This window comes from Hypanus sabinus, chromosome 1 (assembly GCF_030144855.1).
Source record: "Hypanus sabinus isolate sHypSab1 chromosome 1, sHypSab1.hap1, whole genome shotgun sequence".
NCBI lineage: Eukaryota > Metazoa > Chordata > Chondrichthyes > Myliobatiformes > Dasyatidae > Hypanus > Hypanus sabinus.
In genome coordinates, this window is record NC_082706.1 from 51,689,648 (window position 1) to 51,711,724 (window position 22,077).

Here is a 22,077-nt window from a genome sequence, read left to right on the forward strand (position 1 = left end):
ACGAGTATCCAGTTATTCGGGAAAATGTAATTCACAGTCGCCTATGTTTCTCACATTAGCTCTGAGGACGCCATCAGTGACCACACAATATTTACAGCGTTGTGATTGGGAAAGAACAGAATGACCATGAGTGGATTTATGAAAACAGGTACTGCAGGAGAAGGTAACAATATGGAATCGAGATGCCTTCATATTCTGGTGGCATACCACCTTTCCTGACAAAGGGGATTTCTGTCCATGGCAGGTGAGAATTGTGGCTGTGAAATCAATCCCAGTTTCTGGGTCTCCTCTGTAGCCATTGTAGGAGTTGTCTCTGAGACTGCAGAAAGTGGTTCTGACAGTGGTAACTAACTTTCTCTTCTTCGTTTTTCTTCTAGATGGTGTATCTTGATCTTGGGAAGGTGCATTTAGTTCACTGGAGTATTCTGTCATTCATCCATCCATTGTGTTACAGCAGCAGACTGACCCAATGACCTGTACATTGTTGTGATGTGGGAGCTGGAAACCAGGAACATCAAGGGGGAAACCCACATCATCACAGGAAGAGCGTGCAAACACCGCACAGACAGCTCCGGAGGCTGGGATGGAATCGGAATCACTGGATCTGCGAGGCAGCACTACTAACTGCTCCATCACTGTGTCACACAGTAGTACAGGCGACCTGCTCCAATTATATCGGGTCCTGGTGAGGTTTGTGCACAGTTCAGGATTCCTGACCCAAGGAAGGATTACAGCAATGGCTGACCAGACTGTTCCGGGGATGGTGGGTTTGACGAATGAAGAGAGATAAGAACAGGAACAGGAACAGAGTGTACGGGAATGTGGTGGGTGACAGATGGCACATATTGTTATCGTAGAAATTGTTCTGCATGATTCACAAACACCATCATTGAGTTGTTGTGTTCACCTTAAGAGACAGTGTCTGATATAATGACATCAGTTTAAGATGACTACTTCTGCTTTTTCAGTAATGGAAGTAAAGGACGGTAGTTTCTGTTATAAAACTACTCGTAAGTTTTGCTCACAAAATCCTACAATTTTAAACACTCCCATCCCCCCCGTCCCTCCACTAACCGCAGCATTCTCCTCCAACTCAGGAATCAGAGCTGATCTAGAATGGACCTCCACACTCTTCAATTGCCTCCTGAGTGTCTGTTCTCACATCAGTTTGGAAGTATGACAAGTTCTCATGGCCACACACAGAATTCCAACACTAAACACCACACAGTGGAGGGGTTGGTCCATAATGGATGCCAGCAGAAAGCAACTGGTGGGAGACAAGAAGGAGCTGCCCCAGGTGAGTTGGAGCAGGGATCTGACCATGATAGGGGCAGGTGACCCTGTGACCTTCACTAGCAGTGGAGCGGATGCTGAAGTTTATTTGTTACCCTATCACAGCTCTGACTCCTAACCTGTACCATGTGGAGGACCTCTGTTGTCTCTGACAATGACACCTGCAAGAAGTGCATCCAGCTGCAGCTCCAAACAAAGCACTTTAGGGAACTGGAGCAGGAGCTGGATGATCTCTGGATCATTCGGGAGAATGAGGAGTTTATAGATAGTAGCTACAGGGAGGTAGCTACACCAAAGGAGCAGTGCACAGGTAATTGGGTTACCGTCAGGCGAGGGAAGGGGAAAGGGCAGGCAGAGCAGGTCTCACCTGTGGCCATTCCCCTCAACAAGTACACCGATTTGGATACTGTTGGGGGGGGATGACTTACCTGGGACAAACTGCGGCAGCCGGATCTCTGGCATTGAGTCTGGTTCTGCCGTGCAGAAGGGAGGGTGGAAGAAGAGGAGAGCGGTAGTAATAGGGGACTCGATAGTGAGAGGTACAGACAGGAGGTTCTGTGCTGACGACAGGGGCTCCCGGATTGTTTGTTTCCTTCCGGGTGCCAGGTTCAGAGATGTCTCTGTTCACGTGCACAGCATTCTGAAATGGGGGAGTGAGCAGCCAGATGTCATGGTACATATTGGTACCAATGACGTAGGAAGAAAGAGTGAGGAGATCCTGAAGAGTGAGTATAGAGAGCTTGGTAGAAAGTTAAAAAGCAGGACATCGAGGGTGGTAATCTCAGGATTACTACCTGTGCCATGTGCCAGTAAGGGTCAGAATAGGATGCTCTGGAGGATGAACATGTAGTTGAGGAACTGGTGTAGGGGGCAGGGTTTCAGATTTCAGGATCATTGGGACCTCTTCTGGGCAGGTGAGAACTGTACAAGAGAGACAGGTTACACCTGAACTACAGGCAGTCCAATATCCTTGCAAGGAGGTTTGTTAGTGCTATTGGGAGGGGGTGTTTAAACTAGATTTGTGGAGGGATGGGAACCACAGTGCCAGAGTAGATAATGGAGCAGGACTGAAAATAAATGATGTTAAAGTTTCATGCAAAGTCACAAATAGAAGGGTTATGTGTGGTGGTAATAATCTTCTGAGGTGTGTCTATTTCAATGTGAGGAGTATTGTGGGGAAGGCTGATGAGCTGAGGGTGTGGATTGACACTTGGAATTATGATATTGTAGCCATTAGTGAAACTTGGCTACAGGAGGGGCAGGACTGGCAGCTTAATGTTCTGGGGTTCCAATGTTTCAGACGTGATAGAGGCAAAGGGAGTAAGGGTGGGGGGTGTGGCATTGCTAGTCAGGGAAAATGTTACAGCAGTGCTCAGGCAGAACAGATTAGAGGCTTGTCTACCAAGGCCATATGGGTGGAGCAGGGAAACAGGAAATGTATGACTACATTAGTGGAGTTGTATTATGGGCCATCCAATAGTCAGTGAGAATTGAAGAAGCAAATCTGCAGAGAGATAGCAGACAACTGCAGGGAACATAAAATCGGGATAGTAGGGGATTTTAATTTTCCACGTATTGATTGGGACTCCCATACAGTTAAAGGTCTAGCTGGGTTAGAGTTTGTAAAATGTGTTCAGGAAAGTTTTCTAAATCAAAAAAATAGAGGTACCAACTAGAGAAGATGCAATATTAGATCTCCTATTAGGAAACGAGTTAGGACAGGTGACAGAAGTGTGTGTAGGGGAACACTTTGGTTTCAGTGATCATAACACCATTATTTTCAACTTGATCAGGGATAAAGATAGATCTGGTCCTTGGGTTGAGATTCTAAACAGGAAAAAGGCCAAATTTGAAGAAATGAGGAAGGATCTAAAAAGCGTGGATTGAACCAGGTTGACAGGTTAGTGGATTGGGACAGATTAGGACTGGCAAGGATGTCATTGGTAAGTGGGAGGCCTTCAAAGGAGAAATTTTGAGAGTGCAGAGTTTGTATGTTCCTGTCAAGATTAAAGGCAAAATGAATAAGTATAAGGAATCTTGGTTCTCTAGGGATATTGGAACTCCGATAAAGAGGAAGAAAGAGATGTATGACATGCATAGGAAACAGGGAGAAAATAAGGTACTTAAGAGTACAAAAAGAGCAAAAAAAACTTAAGAAAGAAATCAGGAGAGCTAAAGAAGACATGAAATAGCTTTGGCTGTCAAGGTGAAGGATAATCCAAAGTGCTTCTACAGGTAAATTAAGAGCAAAAGCATAGTAAGGGATGAAATTGGTTCTTTTGAAGATCAGAGTGGTTGGCTATGTATGGAACCAAAAGAAGTGGGGGAGATCCTAACTGGGTTTTCTGCATCTGTATTTACTAAGGAAACTGGCATGGAGTCAATGGAAATAAGGCAAACAAGTAGTGAGGTCATGGAACTTATATAGATTGAAGAGGAGGAGGTGCTTGCTATCTTGAGGCAAATCAGAGTAGATGACTGCCCAGGACCTGACAGGGTATTCCCTCTGACCATGAAGGAAACTAGTGTTGAAATTGCAGGGGCCCTGGCAGATATATTTAAAATGTTGGTATCTACGGGTGAGGTACCGGCGGAAGATAGCTCATGTTGTTCCATTGTTTAAAAAAGGCTCTAAAAGTAAACTGAGAATTTATAGGCCGGAAAGTTTGATGTTGGTAGTAGGTAAATTATTGGAAGACGTATTAAGAGATAGGAGCTACAAGTATTTAGATAGACAGGGACTTAATAGGGAGGGTCAACATGGCTTTGTGCGTGGTAGGTCATGTTTAACAAATCTATTAGAATTTTTCAAGGAGGTTACAAGGAAAGTGGATGAAGGGAAGGCAGTGGTTGTTGTCTACATGGACTTCAGTAAGGCCTTTGACAAGGTCCCGCATGGCAGGTTAGTTAGGAAGATTCAGTCCCTAGGTATACATGCAGAGGTAGTAAAATTGGATTAGACATTGGCTCAATGGAAGAAGCCAGAGAGTGGTAGTGGAGGATTGCTTCTCTGAGTGGAGGCCTGTGACCAGTGGTGTGCCACAGGAATCGGTGCTGGGTCCATTGTTATTTGTCATCTATATCAATGATCTGGATGATAATGTGGTAAATTGGATCTGCAAATTTGCTGATGATACAAAGATTGGAGGTGTAGTGGACAGTGAGGAAGGTTTTCAAAGCTTGAGGAGGAATCTGGACTAACTGGAAAAATGGGCTGAAAAATGGCAGATGGAGTTTAATGTGGACAAGTGTGAGGTATTGCATTTGGAAGGAAAAAACATGCAAGGTAAATGGTAGAACACTGAGGAGTGCAGTAGAACAGAGGGATCTAGGAATACAGATACAAAATTCCCTAAAAGTAGCGTCACAGGTAGATAGGGTAGTAAAGAGAGCTATTGGCCTTTATAAGTCAAAGTATTGAGTATTGTGGTGAACTACGTGTGCCTGTCTGGACATGCCCTTGCTGACTGCTCCTGCGGCTCCTCCCACAGACCCCTGTATAAAGGCGATCTGAGGCCTATGCTCTCTCTCAGTCTCCAGGACGTAGTATGATGGTCACTCATTTCTGGTTCCTTCTTCCAGTCAATAAAAGCCGATATCTCGCCTTACGTCTCAGAGTGAGTTATTGATGGTGCATCAAGTATAAGAGTTGAAATGTTATGGTGAGGTTGTCTAAGGCATTGGTGAGGCCAAATTTGGAATACTGTGTGCAGTCTTGGTCACCAAATTACAGGAAGATATTAATAAGTTTGAAAGAGTGCAGAGATATGTTACAAGGATGTTGCCAGAACTTGAGAAACTGAGTTACAGAGAAAGATTGAATAGGTTAGGGCTTTATTCCCTGAAGCATGGAAGAATGAGGGGAGACTTGATAGAGGTATATAAAATTATGATGGGTACAGATAGAGTGAATGCAAGCAGGCTTTTTCCACTGAGACTAGGAGAGGGAAAAAGCAGAGGACATGGGTTAAGGGTGAAGAGGGAAAAATTTGAAGGGAACATTAGTGGGAGCTTCTTCACACAGATAGTGGTGGGAGCGTGGAATGAGCTGCTAGATGAAATGGTAAATGCGGGCATACTTTTATCATTTAAGAAAAACTTGGACAGGTACTTGGATGAGAGGTGTATGGAGGGATATGGTCAGTGCTGGTCAGTGGGACTAGGCAGTAAAATGGTTTGGCACTGAGAATTCTTATTAATCCTTCTATTGCTCCCTATATGATCTGATCTCTCCTCTTGGGTTCCTCATTCACATCATCATCTGATGAATCCTCTGTTTTTGTATCTCCATTGACTAATTTCTTTTTGATCTTTCATTTATCCAGCTGGGCTTTGATCTTCGCACTTACTTTTTCAAGCAGCTTTTGGTACCCCACTTAAATTTCATGTAATAACCTCTTGATTCTTTTGTTTCACGAAAGCTGAATGCTTGCAACTTTCCTGAAACTTCTTATACTCTCTTTTATCTTAGATCCAGGCACAATTTGTGAGTAACTACCTGATTAACATATCAGAAGCTTTCCGAGATGTCGAAGAAGCTTTCTCAGTTGTCTACGTTTAAAGCACTGTAATGTTTCATGCTAATGTAATGGTTTCTCTGTAGCAGCAGTTTTGGGTTACGACTAGAGATAACAGGGACTTTGTAATGTGTGCTGACAATGAGGAAAGATGTTTTCTTTCCTGTGTGTCTGAGTGAAGGATTTGCGTTCTTTGATTGGCTGAAGATGGAGAGAGAAGATGCCAGAATGGGGAAACCGTAGTCTCCAGATCGGAGTGGACTTGGAATGGGGTTAGTAATCGATGCTGAAGGGGAAAATCGATGGAGAACTAACAGACAGGAACACAGTGAGCTCCAACGTGGTGCATTAGACTGTTTCATGAGAATGGGCCCTTTTTCTTTCTTTTTTGCTTCTTTACTAATTTATAGTCAAATTAAGAATTATAAAGCTCAATCATTTAATTGTGTATTGTATACTGTTTTTTTAATTTCAGGGTACTGATTTGTAACAAGGGAACACATCATGTAATATCTACCCAAACAAGATTTCTTGTTTGGCCAGGCTGGAGGCTGTCTTTGCCTAGATTAAGGCACTAGCTGAACCTGAGGGTAACAATTGTGGGGGCTCATTCAGGATTGATATCGTTGGATGCTGTATGATTACTCTGAGCATTGAACCATTGGGGTAGATATTCATACTCCACATGAATTGTTAATTTGTCTGTTAAGTACTGTTAAAGTTATGATTGCGGGTTGGAGATTTGATAAAATAGCGGGCACAGCTTTCATTTTAATGCAGACTAGCAATGACGTAATGGCGGGCCGAATCACAGGTCTTGGTTACCGTAGCTGGGGGCGGAGATTTCAAAGGCAGCGTTCTATCATTTCTGAGGAGTGAGGGGAAGGAGTAATCGGATTTGGAATGTCTAATTAGTCCCTGAGGAGACTAAGAATTCTGAGTTAGTTTCTGCCCTTACTTCTCTGACGAATACATGGAAAAATACCCAGGTTCAAATCTCAGCTGTAGTAGGCTTTGCGTATTCTCTGGAGACTTGAGCGGAGAAGACCTTTAAGTTGTTAGATGATTGGCAGTGATCTGATGACATAAAGCAACAGAGATTGGTTGAGAGTTTGAGTGGGCGGGCTGTGACATTGTGAAAGCTGTCAGGTTGCAGTATCCCCTAGCAACCATGGTTGATTACATACGAGCACTGGAAAACTCTTTTGGCATGACAGGAAGTCCAATGAGGCTCATGGTGGGATTCCAGAACGTGCCTCAGGAGAAGGGGGAGAAGCTTTCTGCTTACATTTTTTTGACTAGAGAGGCAGCCAAATTGCTAACAGCACAGAGTGGTCATTCAGGTTGCTGAGGTGGATCAGTTAAGAGTGGACCAGATAGCTAAGGGTGCCCAGTCTCAGGACCCGATTGCTTGGGGTCTCCAACAGACTTGTAAGTTGTGGCCCTCCATCTTTTGTTGAGCTGATCAGAGAGGTACTACAGAAGAAGAATGCATCAGGAGGCCTCCGTCAGCAGGTTACAGTCGTTGGTACTGGTCCGCTGTGGTGAAATGACCACAGATAGCCTACCCTGGGGAGCAGTAGAGGAGATTGTGGCAGAGTTGAGAACTGAGGTGTCTCAGATGTTATCAGCACGTGTGCCCTCCTCCCCCATATGGAGCTGATGAGTTTTAATGGGACCATGCTCCAGTGTATCGCTACGGATAGAGGGTACTTATGCTGAAGCCATATTTGACACCAGGTCGTAGGTCATGCCATTGTACCATTCATTTTACAACTGGTGTCTGAAGCATTAACCATTGACCCTCTTCGGTGCACTGGCGATCTGGGGGCTTTGTGCTGGTGATTATCCATATGATGGTTATTTATCAGTGAAGCTAGAATTCTCAGAGGCTGATGAAGGAGTGTCTGAGGTTCCTTGATACAGTAATGCTGGTTTGTCCAGACCCCTGTTGAGAAGGGCAGCATTTCATTTCTGGCGGGGACCAGCAATCCTCTTGTGAGGAGACCAATGGGGGCCTGCAAGGAGAAGGCCGGTGAGAGATTTTTAGGAAAATTGTCCATGCACCTGTGTTTCGAGCTACTTTTGAGGAAGTGTGTTGCTGCATTGGGCCGGATGCTGAATTTAGATGAGGGACTGCTATTATATCTTATGGTCTTATGGACTGTGTGGTTCACCTAGTCAAAGCCAATGGTGTTATGGCCTGGAGAAGTAGTGACAGTGATGGGGACCCCCAAGTTTCCCGGATTGCCAGAGGGCAAGACCCTCTTAGTCGACACTCCAGAAGACCACGGGGGGAGTTGGGATTTCTTGCTGGGTACTTGTGAGGCCCGAATTGCAGAAACCCTCGGTTGTACAGGCAAGCAGGATGGCAGTGATTGTCAGGAGCACTACGTAGAGGGAGGGCACCTTCAAGCGGGGGACGCCCCTGGTGCATCTGTTCCCGGTGACGCTAATGTCTGGTGTACCTGTGAAAAACTATTGGAAAAAGGGGGGAAGTTGACTGCCGAGTCATTCAACTTCAGGAGCTCCCCAGTTCCTGCGGGTTAGAAGCAGAGGTTGGTAGAGAAACTGTTGAAGCTGGAAAGTGTCTTTTCCTCTGACGAGTTTGATGTGGGTTGTTCCAAGAGCACTCGTCACACTATCCAGTGACTGAGGACACATTGTTTAGAGGGAGGTTGCGAAGACCGGCCCCTGCAGAGGTGGAAGACATTTGGCAGCATTTGTGTATGCTGAAGGAAGCTGGGATCATCACCAAGTCCTGAAGTCCCAATGCGTCCCCAATAGTAGTGGCCTGAAAGAAGAATGGGAAGGTAAGGATTGGTGTGGACTATGAACAGGCCCTGAGCAGTATACGGTCCTGAGGTCGAAGACGCGCTGGCCTGAGTGGTTCGAAGTCATTCAGTGTGTTGGACTTGAGGAGTGGATATTACCAGATCCCCATGAGTGTAAGCTGACAAAGAGAAGACAGGCTTTATATGTCTCCTTGGATTCTTCCAGTTTGAAAAGATATCCTGAGGCGTATTGGGAGCTCCTGCAACCTTCTAGCGGGTTATGGAGAAGACGCTGGGGATATGAACCTGCTTGAGGCATTTGTGTATCTGGATGCCCTCGTAGTGTTTTGATGCACCTTGGAAGAGCATGAAGTGAGGCTACTGAAGGTGCTGGGCCTCTGGAAAGCTGAAGGGTTAAAACTTTCCTGGACAAGTGCCAGATCTACAAAACATTTGTTAGCTACGTTGGGCACATGGTCTCATGGGATGGAATTGCTACAAATCCAGCTGAGATAGAGGCAGTGACCAGGTCCCCAGACTGTGAGCACTCTGTGCTCGTTCCTCGGATCCTGTGGTTACTATCGGAGGTTCCTGAAGGGCTACGTAAAAGTGAGTCACCCGTTGAATCAGCTTCTGTGTGGTTACCCTCTCTTGGGGAAGAAAGGGAGGGGGAGAAAAGCACAGGATAGAGGAGAGCATTTTAGCCCATTGGAGCCCTTTGGACCGAGGTGGGATGCAAAATGTGAGGAGGCCTTTCAGTCGCTGAAGGGGCTGCTGACACAGGCGCCTGTGCTGGCTTTTGCGGACCCTCGATATCCGTATGTACTGCTCATGGATGCCAACCGAGAGGGGTTAGGGGGCATCCTGTATCAGGATCAGGGCATTGGGTTGAGGCCCATTGCGTTTGTCCGCCAGAGTCTGTCGCTCTCAAAGAAAAACTATCCCATGCACAAGTTGGAATTCCTGGCGTTGAAATGGGATGGTGATGGATAAGCTGAGTGACTACCCGTATGGGTCAAGTTTGAGACAACAACCCCCTAACTTATATCCTGACCTCGGCAAAACTGGATGCCACAGGCCATCGGTGGTTGGTGGCATTGTCTGCCTATGATTTCAGCCTGAAGTACCGACCGGGGAGCCGGAACATTGATACTGGTGCTTTGTCCCGACAAGCGGATGAGGGACTGGACAGAGATGAGGAGTAGGAGAGCATTTCTGCCCCGGGGATGAAGGCCCTGTGTCAGTTTGCCATCACTGTGAAGGCAGAGGGTAAGGAGGGACGTGAATGAGCGGTGGATTAATTGGGAGCTTCTGATGATGCCATTCCCCTAATTTACTGTAACCTGAATGCTCTGAAGACAAATCAGCTGTCAGAATTGAGTTCTGGGGAAGTGCAGCTGCTCAGCAAGATGAACCGGGCGTTGGTACCATTTGATCAATGGTTGAAAAGGGAGATGTAGCTCAGGCGGAGTAGACGAAACCTGCTGTGGTGCCTCCATTACTGAGAGAATACTGTTCTCTCCTGTTGGAGTTGCGGAACCAGATCCTATACTGAGCCACGTCTCCCCCAGGCCGACCTCGGGATAGCCAGTTGTTTCTGCCGGAGAAGTATCAGAGGATTGTGTTGAAGTCACTTCATGACGATTCTGGGCATTTGGGTGTTGAAGAGACTTACAGATTGCACAGAGATCAGTTTTACTGGTCCTGAATGAAGTTGGAGGTCAAAGAATTCAGCAATTCGTGCATTTGATGCATACGGCAGAAGACGCTGCCTATACGGGCAAATTCCTTGTCCCACTTGCAAAGTGCAGGGCCCCTGGACCTGAAGTGTATGGATTTCCTGTCAATAGAACCCATGCCAGCAACACGGAGAATGTCTTAGTCATCATGGACCACTACAGCAGATAAACGCAAGCTCTACCTATCGAGGACCAGAGGGTATCCACGATGACCAAAGTGTTATGGGAGAAGTATTTAATTTATTATGGCCTCCCCAGGGGATACATAGTGATCAGGGACAGGATTTCGAGAGCAGACACATCCATGAGTTACTGGACATGCTTGGAGACAAGAAGTCGAGGACCACGCCCAGGGTGATCCCCAGCCCGAGAGGTTTAACTGGACCTTGCTAGACATGCTCAGGACCTTGGAGATCAGCAAGAAGGTGGAGTCGACATATTGGACATCTGGTCCACAGTTACAACTGTAACTGAAATGAAGCTACCAGGTACTTGCCATACTAACTGATGTTTGGGCACGAGGTGAGGTTGCCCAATGACCTTTGTTTTGGGACTGACGAGGCCAACTTACTACCGAAGACTGATCTGAAGTATGTGTCTGATATGAGAAGAGAGCTGAAAAGGACTTATGTATTAACTGGGGTCGCGGCTGCCAAGCAGAATCAAGGAAATAAGAGGAGATCAAAAGGTGAGGTTCTCCCAACTCCTGGTGGGAGACCGAGTCCTCAAAAGGAATTTGGGGCTACTTGGGAAGCATAAGTTGGCTGAACACTGGGTGGCTACGCTGTATGTGGCGGAGAGTCAGATGCCAAACTTACCGGTTTACCAAGTGAAACCACAGGATGGGAATGGGCCTGTCAAGATTCTCCATCGGAACCATCTGCTGCCCTTGGGCGATGAGGTGCAGGCAGGCACAGAGCCCGGCCTGGAGCCTACACGTCGTAAGATGACTCTGTGGAATCATGGGGTGATGGTGGGGCCCACAGCAGGAGAGGCTGGGCCGGGCCCCCACCCATGAGATTCAGATTCAGAGGATGAGGATCTGGATGGTGGTATATGCTGCCTTTTGCTAACTCCCCATGGATTGAGGAAGAGATTTCCAGCCCTTCTCCCACTGAGACAGGTGAAATTGGGGATGATAAATGAATCCTCCTTAGGCCGTAGGCGGAGGCTCCTGTCTTGCCTTCTGACAACATTGATTCTAGATGTTTTAGCTTTATTGTCCTCGATCTCCCTCTGCCCTACCCGTATTATCGGCCCTCTGTTCTGTCTTTCCAATTGTTAAAATGTCGCCATATTTCCAATTCGGGGAAGGTGAAGGAAACGGGACCAAGTGAATTCCCTCATCCCCCCCCACGATCCGTATATGTGTACAAATCCAACAAGCAGAAGCATTCAAGCATACAGCAAATTCATAACTAAACGATCAAAAGGTATTACGTAGCAAGGTCATACTTATCTATTCAGAAGCATAGAAGTCCAAGCAATAATATAACAACTTTCATTCTTCTTTTTGGTCGCCTGCTGGCCTTCGCTGTGATTGAGTTTGCACCAGGTCCCCTGAATCCAGTCGGGCTTTCCTTCCACCTTTGCTGCAGTCCTTGTCACTAGAGTCACGTGATAGGGCCCCTTCCACCCAGGAGAAAGGGTCTTTCTTCAGCGTTTTCACAGACACATTCTCTCCTGGATTAAAGGGATGAGCATTCCCTCCCCTCTGCACCAGCTGAGGTAATACAACTGCCAATCGCCCCTGATTCAATCTCCCCAACCAAAATTAAACAATTGCACCAGTTTTCTCGTCGGTCCAGAACAGAGAGCATCGACACTGCTTAAAGAGGGTCAGGATCCAGCTGGCGTAGGTTGTCCCATTAACACTCGAATGGCGTTAATTTAGTTTTCTGATTTACTTGATTTCTTATAAAGTCATAGGAAGGGCCTCCGGCTACTTCAATCCAGTTTCCTGACATGTTTTAGCCAATGTATCCTTTAATACTCTATTTGTTCTTTCCACTAATCCCGAGGACTGGGGCTGATGTGGACGATGATACTCCCAAGTGGAACCTAACGCTTGGCCTAATTCTTTGATTAGTTTACCTGTAAAATGCGTCCTGCAGTCACTATTAAATGTGTATGGCACCCCAAAATTGTGAATAATTTCCTTCATCAATGTTTAACCACACACTTAGACAGCACATTCACTATTACTAACAGGTACAGACCCCTCCTCTCACCCCCCCCCCCCCCCACCAGCAAGCACACGTCTATCTGCAGTTTGGCAAAAAAGATAAAATTTATCAGATGATCTTCCTCTATTATTTCGTTGGTGGATTTCACAGCTACATAGATCCAGACCTGCAATTCCTGTCAGTCCTGGTGCAAGCTATTGTTGTGTATTTGAATTATAATCCCGCTCCCCCTTCCTGGCATGAACTTTCCCATGCACTAATCGAACAAGGGCATGTAGGTGATTTCTGGGGCATACTGGACATATATCCGAATGTTTCTTTACCCCTTCAGAATCCTTGAAGCATTGCTTGTCCCTCCATAACCCCCTGCCCTTCACCAGGACCCCTTCTTGGGCAGCAAGCAATCCTGCAATTAGGAGAAGGAGCTGTTTGTGTACATTTCACTTCACGAGCATCTGCATCGCTTTTTCATCAGTGCCGGCCTTTGGAGCTGCTCTATTGACGGTGTCATTACCCTGTACTGTGGGATCTGGAGCATTAGCGTGAGCTTCGCACTTAGTGACAGCAATTTGTTTCCGTAACTGCACTGCTTGCAATAAACTTTGAATAAAGTGTGAATGTTGTATTGGCTTCCCCGATGATATAATAAACCCTTTACATTGCCAGAGTGACCCAAAGTCATGCACCACCCCAAAAGCACAGCTAGAGCCCATATAAACAGTTACTGTTTATCCCTCTGCTTGTGTCAGGGAAAAGAGTGGACTTTCCTCGGGAAAGGGCCCTGCCTGTAATGTCTCCGAAGGAGTCACTACTGCAGAACCTGCCAGTATGGTGTGGTCATTAGGCTGACAAGAGGAGCCATCTGTAAAGAGCATCAAGTCCGGGCTGTCGAGGGGCACTGTGGATAAGTCGGATCGGGGAGATGTAACAGTTTCAACCGCAGTGACAACATAGTGGTTTGCGGGCTGGTGCTCTTTTGAAGGTTAAATTCGATTCCGTTCCCCATTCGGCGGGCTGTGGTAATGTTTTGGGTTGCTGCCCAGTTGAGAAGCAACATCACCACTTGAGGTGTCCACACAGTACAAGCGTGGTCTTGTACTAATGGTGCAGTCTTTTCAACCATCACCTCTGTAGCTGCCACTGCCCTCAAACATCCTGGCATTCCTTTAAACACTCAGGGCAGTAGTGTGGAATTGTACGCCACGGGTCCTCTTGGTCCCTCATGTTCCTGGGTCAGTCCCCCACTGGCAAAGCCCTCCTTTTCATTCACGTACAGCTGGAATGGGTAACCGTACTCTGGCAGTTCCAGGGTGGGTGCCTGGATCAGGGCACTCTCCAATGCCTAATAAGCTTGCTCCGTCTCCTCTGTCCATGATACGGTGTCTGGGCTCCTTGAGTTATGGTGACTCACAGGGCAGCGTCATGGAACCGATATTCAGGGACCCAATGCCTGCATTACTCCGTCATGCCCAAAAAGGCCATCAGCTGTTTCTTGCTAGCCTGTCTGGGTGCCTGTACAATAGCTGTTACACACTCTGGCCTCAGCCAGCGGGTCTCTTGGTGCAATGATTACCTGGGTATGTCACCGTAGATTTGCACAGCTGCCATTTTGATAGGGATGCTCCATGGCCTCTCCTGCAAAGTGATTTATTTCATAAAGTCATGTAGTCCTTTCTACAGTTTGCAAAGCCAACAGCAAATTATCTGCATACTGCAGCATCATACAGTATCAGCAGTAATAAGTCTGTCAGATCATCGCGGACAGTAACTGTAGGGCTTTCTGTTTCACCATGAGGGAACCTTGTCCATGTACACTGCTGTTCGTTACAGGTAAAAACGATCAGGTACTGACTGCCTTCCTGCAGAGGGATTGAGAAGAAAGCTGAACAATAATTGATTACAGTATACCAGCAATTATCTGACAGGACAGTGGCCAAAATCACTTTAGTGTCCTGCATTACAGGTGAAATGGGCAGTACTGTCTGATTTATAGCCCTCAGGTCCTGTACAAACCACCACTCATCCAGTTTCCCTGGCTTGGAAATGGGTAACATCAGCATGTTGCAGGGTCTTTGTGTCAGTCAAAGAATCTGTTGCTGCAATAAGGCTCCAATCACTGGCTTAAGCCATCCATTGCTTTGGAGCTAAGCAGTGCTGCCCGGAGGAGGGTGATCGGGTGTTTCACTTGATAGTGATGGGTTCTACAGACTTAGCTAACCCCAGAGGATTCTTAAGTTGTGCCAACCACACTGGGTTCATTTGACCAATACTGTCAGCTTCACCCCCGGGGGTGCAATGGTAACAACATTTAATTTACAGAGGGCCTGGCATCCAAGCAAATTAACAGGCAAATTTCCTGCTGTTACAAATGTCTCATTAATGCAATTTCCCAACAATTTTATTTCAACCGACTCAGACAGGGGGCTCTATCATAGGAACTCTGGTTATTCTATGGTCTTAATACTTTTATTGTCTTTTGGAAACGCCACGGAAGGATGACCTGACGATACTGCAGCACTTGAGTCGATCTGGACTGGTATTTTCTTGTTACCTATCTCCATCTCTAACAGGGGAACTCTAGGGAGGTTTCTGAAAATCTGATCATTGCTGCTTGTACTGTTATGTACCCCGTAACTGGGTGTCTAACCAGCATAGATAGAAGAATCCGTTGGAGTCTGGTGGTACTATTTTCAAACAGTGTTTATTAGTAAAATATCCAAATTAATATCAACAATGCAAATATATAGATAATACACGTTAGCAATACTAAACCTAAAAGTGTGGGTATAATAATAATAATCAATAATAAACAAGCTCTATCAATGTCTAGGGGATAATGAATTGTCATATGTGAATATAAAGTTCAGTTCAGTTCATACGTGCTGAGGTAGTTGTTGGTTCTTGTGTTTTAATCGTTGGAGACAGAGAGAGAGCGAGAGAGCGAGCAAACAGTGACAGCTACAGTCAGGCAAACCTTCCTTTACGTTCTTGATCCGTCGATGTGTTGTGGCCATTCAGGTATGACCCCTCTATCCTTCAGCTAGACCATTCTTCTGTGGTGGACTCGTCACCCAGGCAAGGGCAGACACACACACACAAGCCCCCACCGGCCCTGCTATAAACACTGTGAGTTAAACTGACCGATCCTTTGTTCGGTCCCCGATGCCCCACACCTTCTCGTGGGTTCCAACACTCAAGCAGTGCTCACTAGTGTGTCTCCTGGTGCGTCTGAGGGGCGTCTCCCCAGACCTCACTTTTATCCCCACTCACGGGGTCTCAGGTGTTAATCAGTTTTGAATAGCTTAGTCCATCAAACCAGCCCACTTCGGCTGTCCACTGAGGAATTTTAATGAACAGAATGGTACCAAGTAAACAGCCCTCTCTGGAGCCATGAGTCTTTCAGGAGTTATAACAAGTCTCTCTCCCCCGGTGTTATCTCTCCCTTGTCTGAAGCAGATGTTCCAGTCCCAGTATGTATTCCCTTTGTCTCTCTTTCTCTCTCATTAGCAGCGTGGTAGCAGTAACAGTTTGTGATTCTCCTGGGGGGGGGGGAAATATGGGCAACTCTGTACCCTTCTGCCTATCAGAGTTGTTCATCCTTCATAACACTCCCATCCTTCTAGGAATTTTCACCAAAGGGGAAAATTAACTAATACAGTGTCTTACAGAATTACATAATCTAACAAAATACAGAAGTGTTTTTAACTACAAAGCAATACAGATATACATTCAACTTAGCATTTAGACAAACAGTCAGCGATTACATTGTCACTCCCTTTAATATGTTGTATCTTAATAAATTCCTGTAGCATCAGACTCCAATTTAATAACCACCGAGTTTTTTTTTCCTTTCAGCAAAAACAAATACTAAAGGGTTGTGATCTTAGCTTAAGTGTATATTACAAAATGTGAACCAATACCTGTGTGATTATACTGTGGTACAATACAGAAGTTTGTGCAAATACTAATCTCTATTTTACTTTTAAACTTAACAGTCAATCTTCCATGGTGTTGTCTTTATTATTTACACGCTTTGTCGAATTCCCTCAAAACCAGATCCTTTTATTCAAAGTGGCATTTTGTCAACCATTGCCCCTTTTCCACTTAACTCTCACGTGGTTAGCTTGCTCACCAGTGTGGAATAGGCTTTCACATACTCCTTTCATAGGAGTTATCTTATCACCAATGTCTTCCAAACCTAGCACATTTTCTGAACTTCCTCACAATTCTTTATTTTTGAGCAGGTCATTAATCTTATCTTCAGGACTCTTCATTCTATTAGTTTTCAGTTTAACATCTACAAGTGATCCCTCTTTGTCAAAACAGCACTTTTGGTTCTGTCTCTCCAAATCACCTCCTTGAATAACATCAGCGAGTTGTTTACCTTTAAATTCCAAAACAAACTGTAATTGATTCACAGGCATCTTGTTAACAAGCCATTGTTCCTTCAGCCTGGTTACTGCTTCTAAAACCAATCCAGACTTTAAATTTTCTTTATTCAATAGTCTAGGAACAATACTTTTCCCTTCAATAATATTCACATCACCAGCCATCATCTCCTCACAAACTCTTAACACACCTTCTAATACAAACAACTGAGAATTCTCACTCTCCACTGGTACTAAGGTTAACCCTTTTTCCACTGAACCAAGTCCATCTGACCCAAAAGGACTGCATTCCTTTTCAACTAAATCAGTTACCTCAGACTTTTCCTGAGTTTCAATACTAGGTTCAGTACCCTGTGACTCCACACCCTGAACATACTCAAACGGGACATCTACCTCTTCCAGGCTTTCAATACTAGTCCCTTTTCCAAAGTCTAAGTTCCCCTGATCTTCCCAGTTACTCTCTGGGCAACTCCCATCCGGAGTAAACACAACCCTGCGGGTTAAAACAACTTTATCTGCCAACCCAGCAGACTCCTTCAAGGTAATGGCATCCTTTTCATCTAGGACTGCCCTTACATCATTATTGGGAACACATTTAAATTTTTCAACTTCTTCAAACAGTTCTGTCAAGCCAGACAAATCATCCGTGTCCAACCCTGGACTTTCTAACTGCCTTATCTGTTTCTCATCTTTACTCTGTGCCTCCATAAATTCCCTCTTGGCTAAGGGTAGGCCTACCTCCTCTCCTTTACCCTCTTTCACTTCACTATCCTCCATTTTACCATCCCGCCTAACCCCTCTTGGTACAGGGTCAGTAAAAACGTCTCAACCAAATCAACACTGGACTCATTTAAACTGTCCTCTTTCTCAGCTGCCTTTCTCGACATGCTGCGAGTGATCGCACATGTGGGATAGATCTTAGAATCTAGGGGCGGGTCCTCAACGCTCACAGGATTGCTTGTTAATTTCACTGCTGAACACACGTCACCACCTGCTAAATCATTACCAAGAAGGACGTCCATGCCGTCTCTCAGAAATTCTGACCACACCCCTATTTCGACTGGTCCAGATACCAGGTCACATTTTAAAATGATCTGGTGTAAAGGCACAGCTTCTGTCCCTTTTCCTATGCCTCTTAATACCACCTCTCCAGTTTCAGGACCGAAATCTAGCACCTCATTTAGGATCAATGACTGGTCAGCCCCAGTATCTCTCCAAATTCTCACTGGAACTGGGGTTTCTCCTTCTTTCACAGACACTGTCCCCTCCGAAATAAATTTCTCACGGCCCTCTCATACTCTATCTTCCTTTGCCTCCCTCATCGATCTGCTAATGCAACCTGTAGGGATTGCTGTTTTCCCTTTTCCTGCCTCCTTCGTCGGAGCAAAGCACTTAGCTGCAATATGACCAACTTTTCCACAATTATAACAGGTCAAGTCAGGAAATTTCCTGCCAGCCTGCTTGTCCTCCTCCTTACCTTTACCACTAGCTCCCGGCTTATTCTCTACCTTAGCTGGTGGACTTTCTTTACCATCCCTACTGCCTTTCTGGTAACTCCTATTCAAGGAAAACTTTGACTTGTGGGTTAGGGCATATTCATCTGCTAACCTGGCAAATTCTGATATAGATTTATTCGTCTTCTCGTTCAGATACATCTGGATATTATCCAAAACACAACCTTTAAATTCCTCAATTAGAATTAACTCTCTGAAACGATGGAAATCCCCCTCCACCCTTTCTGCAGCACACCAACGATCCAAGAGCACACCCTTTTCATAGGTAAACTCTGCATACGTTTGATTCCACAGTTTCTTTAAATCTCTGAACTTTTGTCTATACGCTTCAGGTACCAACTCGTAGGCCTGAAGGATAGCCTGCTTTACTTCCTCATAATCCTCAGACTCCCCCTCGGACAACATCGCATATGCCCGTTGAGCCTTCCCTTTTAATACACATTGTAACAACGCCACCCACTGACCTCTGGGCCACTTCTGATTCACTGCCACCTTTTCAAAATGCAATAAGTAACTATCAACATCTGTCTCCTCGAACAGAGGTAATAAGCTAAACTCCCTACTAACATTAAACTTCTCAACTGAGCCTTCCCCTCGGTCTCTTCCCTGTTGCTTTAACCTCTCCATGTCCAGTGCATGCTGCCTATCTCTCTCCCTTTCCCTTTCCTCCAATTCCCTTTCGGCTTTTTCCTTCTCCCTCTGTGCCTCCCAGGCAACTCTTTCCTGCTCCCTTTTCACCTCCAACTCCTTTAGCTGGAGCTCATACTCCCTTTTCTTCTGTTCCGTGTCCAACCTTAATCTTCCCATCTCTAACTGAACCACCCCAACAACTGGTTTCCTTTCAGGGAACAGATCCAATACCTCAGATGTGAACACATCCTTATCTATATAATACTGGGCTATGGCCCTCTGTATCTCCCACTTTTTCATTGACAACTTCACCTCTGTGAGATTTAATCGTTTCGCAATATTCACCAAGTCCACCTTTGTGGCATCCTCTAGCGCCTTCAGAGTCGGACTTTCTAACAATTTGTCTATATCCATCTTAGCTGGTTTCCCGACTGGTTACACACACAAACAGATCAAATAATGGACTTACAGCCCAATTCACTGGCCCCCCAATTTGGTAATCAAATCTCGAGACGAGGCCCCAATTTGTTACGTAACCCATAACTGGGTGTCTAACCAGCAAAGATAGAAGAATCCGTTGGAGTCTGGTGGTACTATTTTCAAAAACTGTTTTTATTAGTAAAGTATACAAATCAATATCAACAATGCAAATATATAGATAATACAAGTTAGCAATACTAAACCTAAAAGTGTGGGTATAATAATAATAATCAATAATAAACAAGCTCTATCGATGTCTAGGGGATAATGAATTGTCATATGTGAATATAAAGTTCAGTTCAGTTCATACATGCTGAGGTAGTTGTTGGTTCTTGTGTTTTAATCGTTGGAGACAGAGAGAGAGAGAGAGAGAGAGCGAGCAAACAGTGACAGCTACAGTCAGGCAAACCTTCCTTTACGTTCTTGATCCGTCGATGTGTTGTTGTGGCCATTCAGGTATGACCCCTCTATCCTTCAGCTAGACCATTCTTCTGTGGTGGACTCGTCACCCAGGCAAGGGCAGACACACACTCAAGCCCCCACCAGCCCTGCTATAAACACTGTGAGTTAAACTGACCGATCCTTTGTTCTGTCTCCGATGCCCCACACCTTCTCGTGGGTTCCAACACTCAAGCAGTGCTCACTAGTGTGTCTCCTGGTGTGTCTGAGGGGCGTCTCCCCAGACCTCACTTTTATCCCCACTCACGGGGTCTCAGGTGTCAATCAGTTTTGAATAGCTTAGTCCATCAAACCAGCCCACTTCGGCTGTCCACTGAGGAATTTTAATGAACAGAATGGTACCAAGTAAACAGCCCTCTCTGGAGCCATAAGTCTTTCAGGAGTTATGACAAGTCTCTCTCCCCTGGTGTTATCTCTCCCTTGTCTGAAGCAGATGTTCCAGTCCCAGTATGTTTTCCGTTTGTCTCTCTTTCTCTCTCATTAGCAGCGTGGTAACAGTAACAGTTTGCGATTCTCCTGGGGGGGGGGAAATATGGGCAACTCTGTACCCTTCTGCCTATCAGAGTTGTTCATCCTTCATAACAGTACTGCCAGTCATTTGTAGACCCTCTGTTGGGTTTCAACAGGATTTTGTTAAGGAAAAGGATCCCTGAAGGTCCCCTTATCCTTATCTCCATCCCAATCCCTTTACCCTAGTCCTTCATCCCTACTATGGCACTCCCTAGCCCAGTGTCCTATCCTACCACATTTCCTTCAGACATCCTGACTCTTGTCCCGATGCTTATGTTACACACATATTGTCCTTTTACTCCCTGGTTCTTAAATAACCCGTTTCTATCCCGAATCGTAGTGAATGGAGTTAAGAAACTGAAGGGGAAAAACATTATGAGAATCATATATAGGACTCTGAGTAGTAGCCAAGATGTGGCATTGAGATTGCAAAGGGGCTGGAAAAGACATGTAATAAGGATAGTAACACAATTGTAATGGGGGACTTCAATATGAAAGGAGATTGTGAGAATCAGGTTGGAGTGGGATTCAAGAGAGGGAATTTATTGAATGCCAATGAGATGGCATTTTAGAGCAGTTTGTGTTGGTACCTACTCAGGGAAAGGCTGTTAGATTGGGAGTTGTTAGGAAGCTTAATGTAAAGGAACCCTTAGGAGGCAGTGAACATAATATGATTGAATTCATACTGCAGTTTGAGAGGGAGAAGCATTTCACCTGTATCAGTATTGCAATGCAACAAAGGAAATTACAGAAACATGAGAGAGGAGCTTCCCCAGGTGGATTGGAGGAGGATACTGGTGGGGATGACGGCAGAGCAGAGATGGCTGATGTTTCCGGGAATTGTTCACAAGGTGCAGGATAGATATGTCACAGAGAGAAAGAAGTTCTCAAATGGCTGGGGTAGGCAATCACGGCTGCCAAGGCTAGTTAAGGACTGCTTAAAAACAAAGGAAAGGGCATTTAACATAGCAAAAGAGAATGGGAAGCTGGATAATTGGGAAGCTTTAAAAATCCAATAAAAAGCAACTAAAAAAGCTATAAGATGAAACATGAGGGCAAACTAACCATTAATATAAAGCAGGACGTCAAAAGTTAACTGGATTATATGAAGAGTAAAACAGAGGTCAGAGTTGATATTGGACCACCGGAAAATTATGCTGGTAAGGTGGTAGTGGGGGACAAAGAAATGAACTTAATGAGTATTTTGCATCTGTCTTCACTGTGGAAAACACTAGAAGTGTGCCAGGTGTCTGAGAGTGTTAGGAAGCAGGAGTGAGTGTCATTGCTATAACAAAGAAAAAACTGCTGGGCAAGCTGAAAGGTCTTAAAATGTCACCTGGACCAGATGGACTAGATCCTAGAGTCCTGAGAGAGTTTGCTGAAGAGATAATGGGTGCATTGTTCATGATCTTTCAAGAATTACTTGATTCTGGAGGACTGGAGGATTGCAAATGTCACCCCACTATTTAAGAAGGGAGGAAGGCAAAAGTAAGGAAATTATAGGTCAGTTAGCCTAATCACAGTGGTTGGGAAAGTGTTGGAATCTATTATTAAGGATACTAGCGATGAAATAATTCAAAGTCAGCA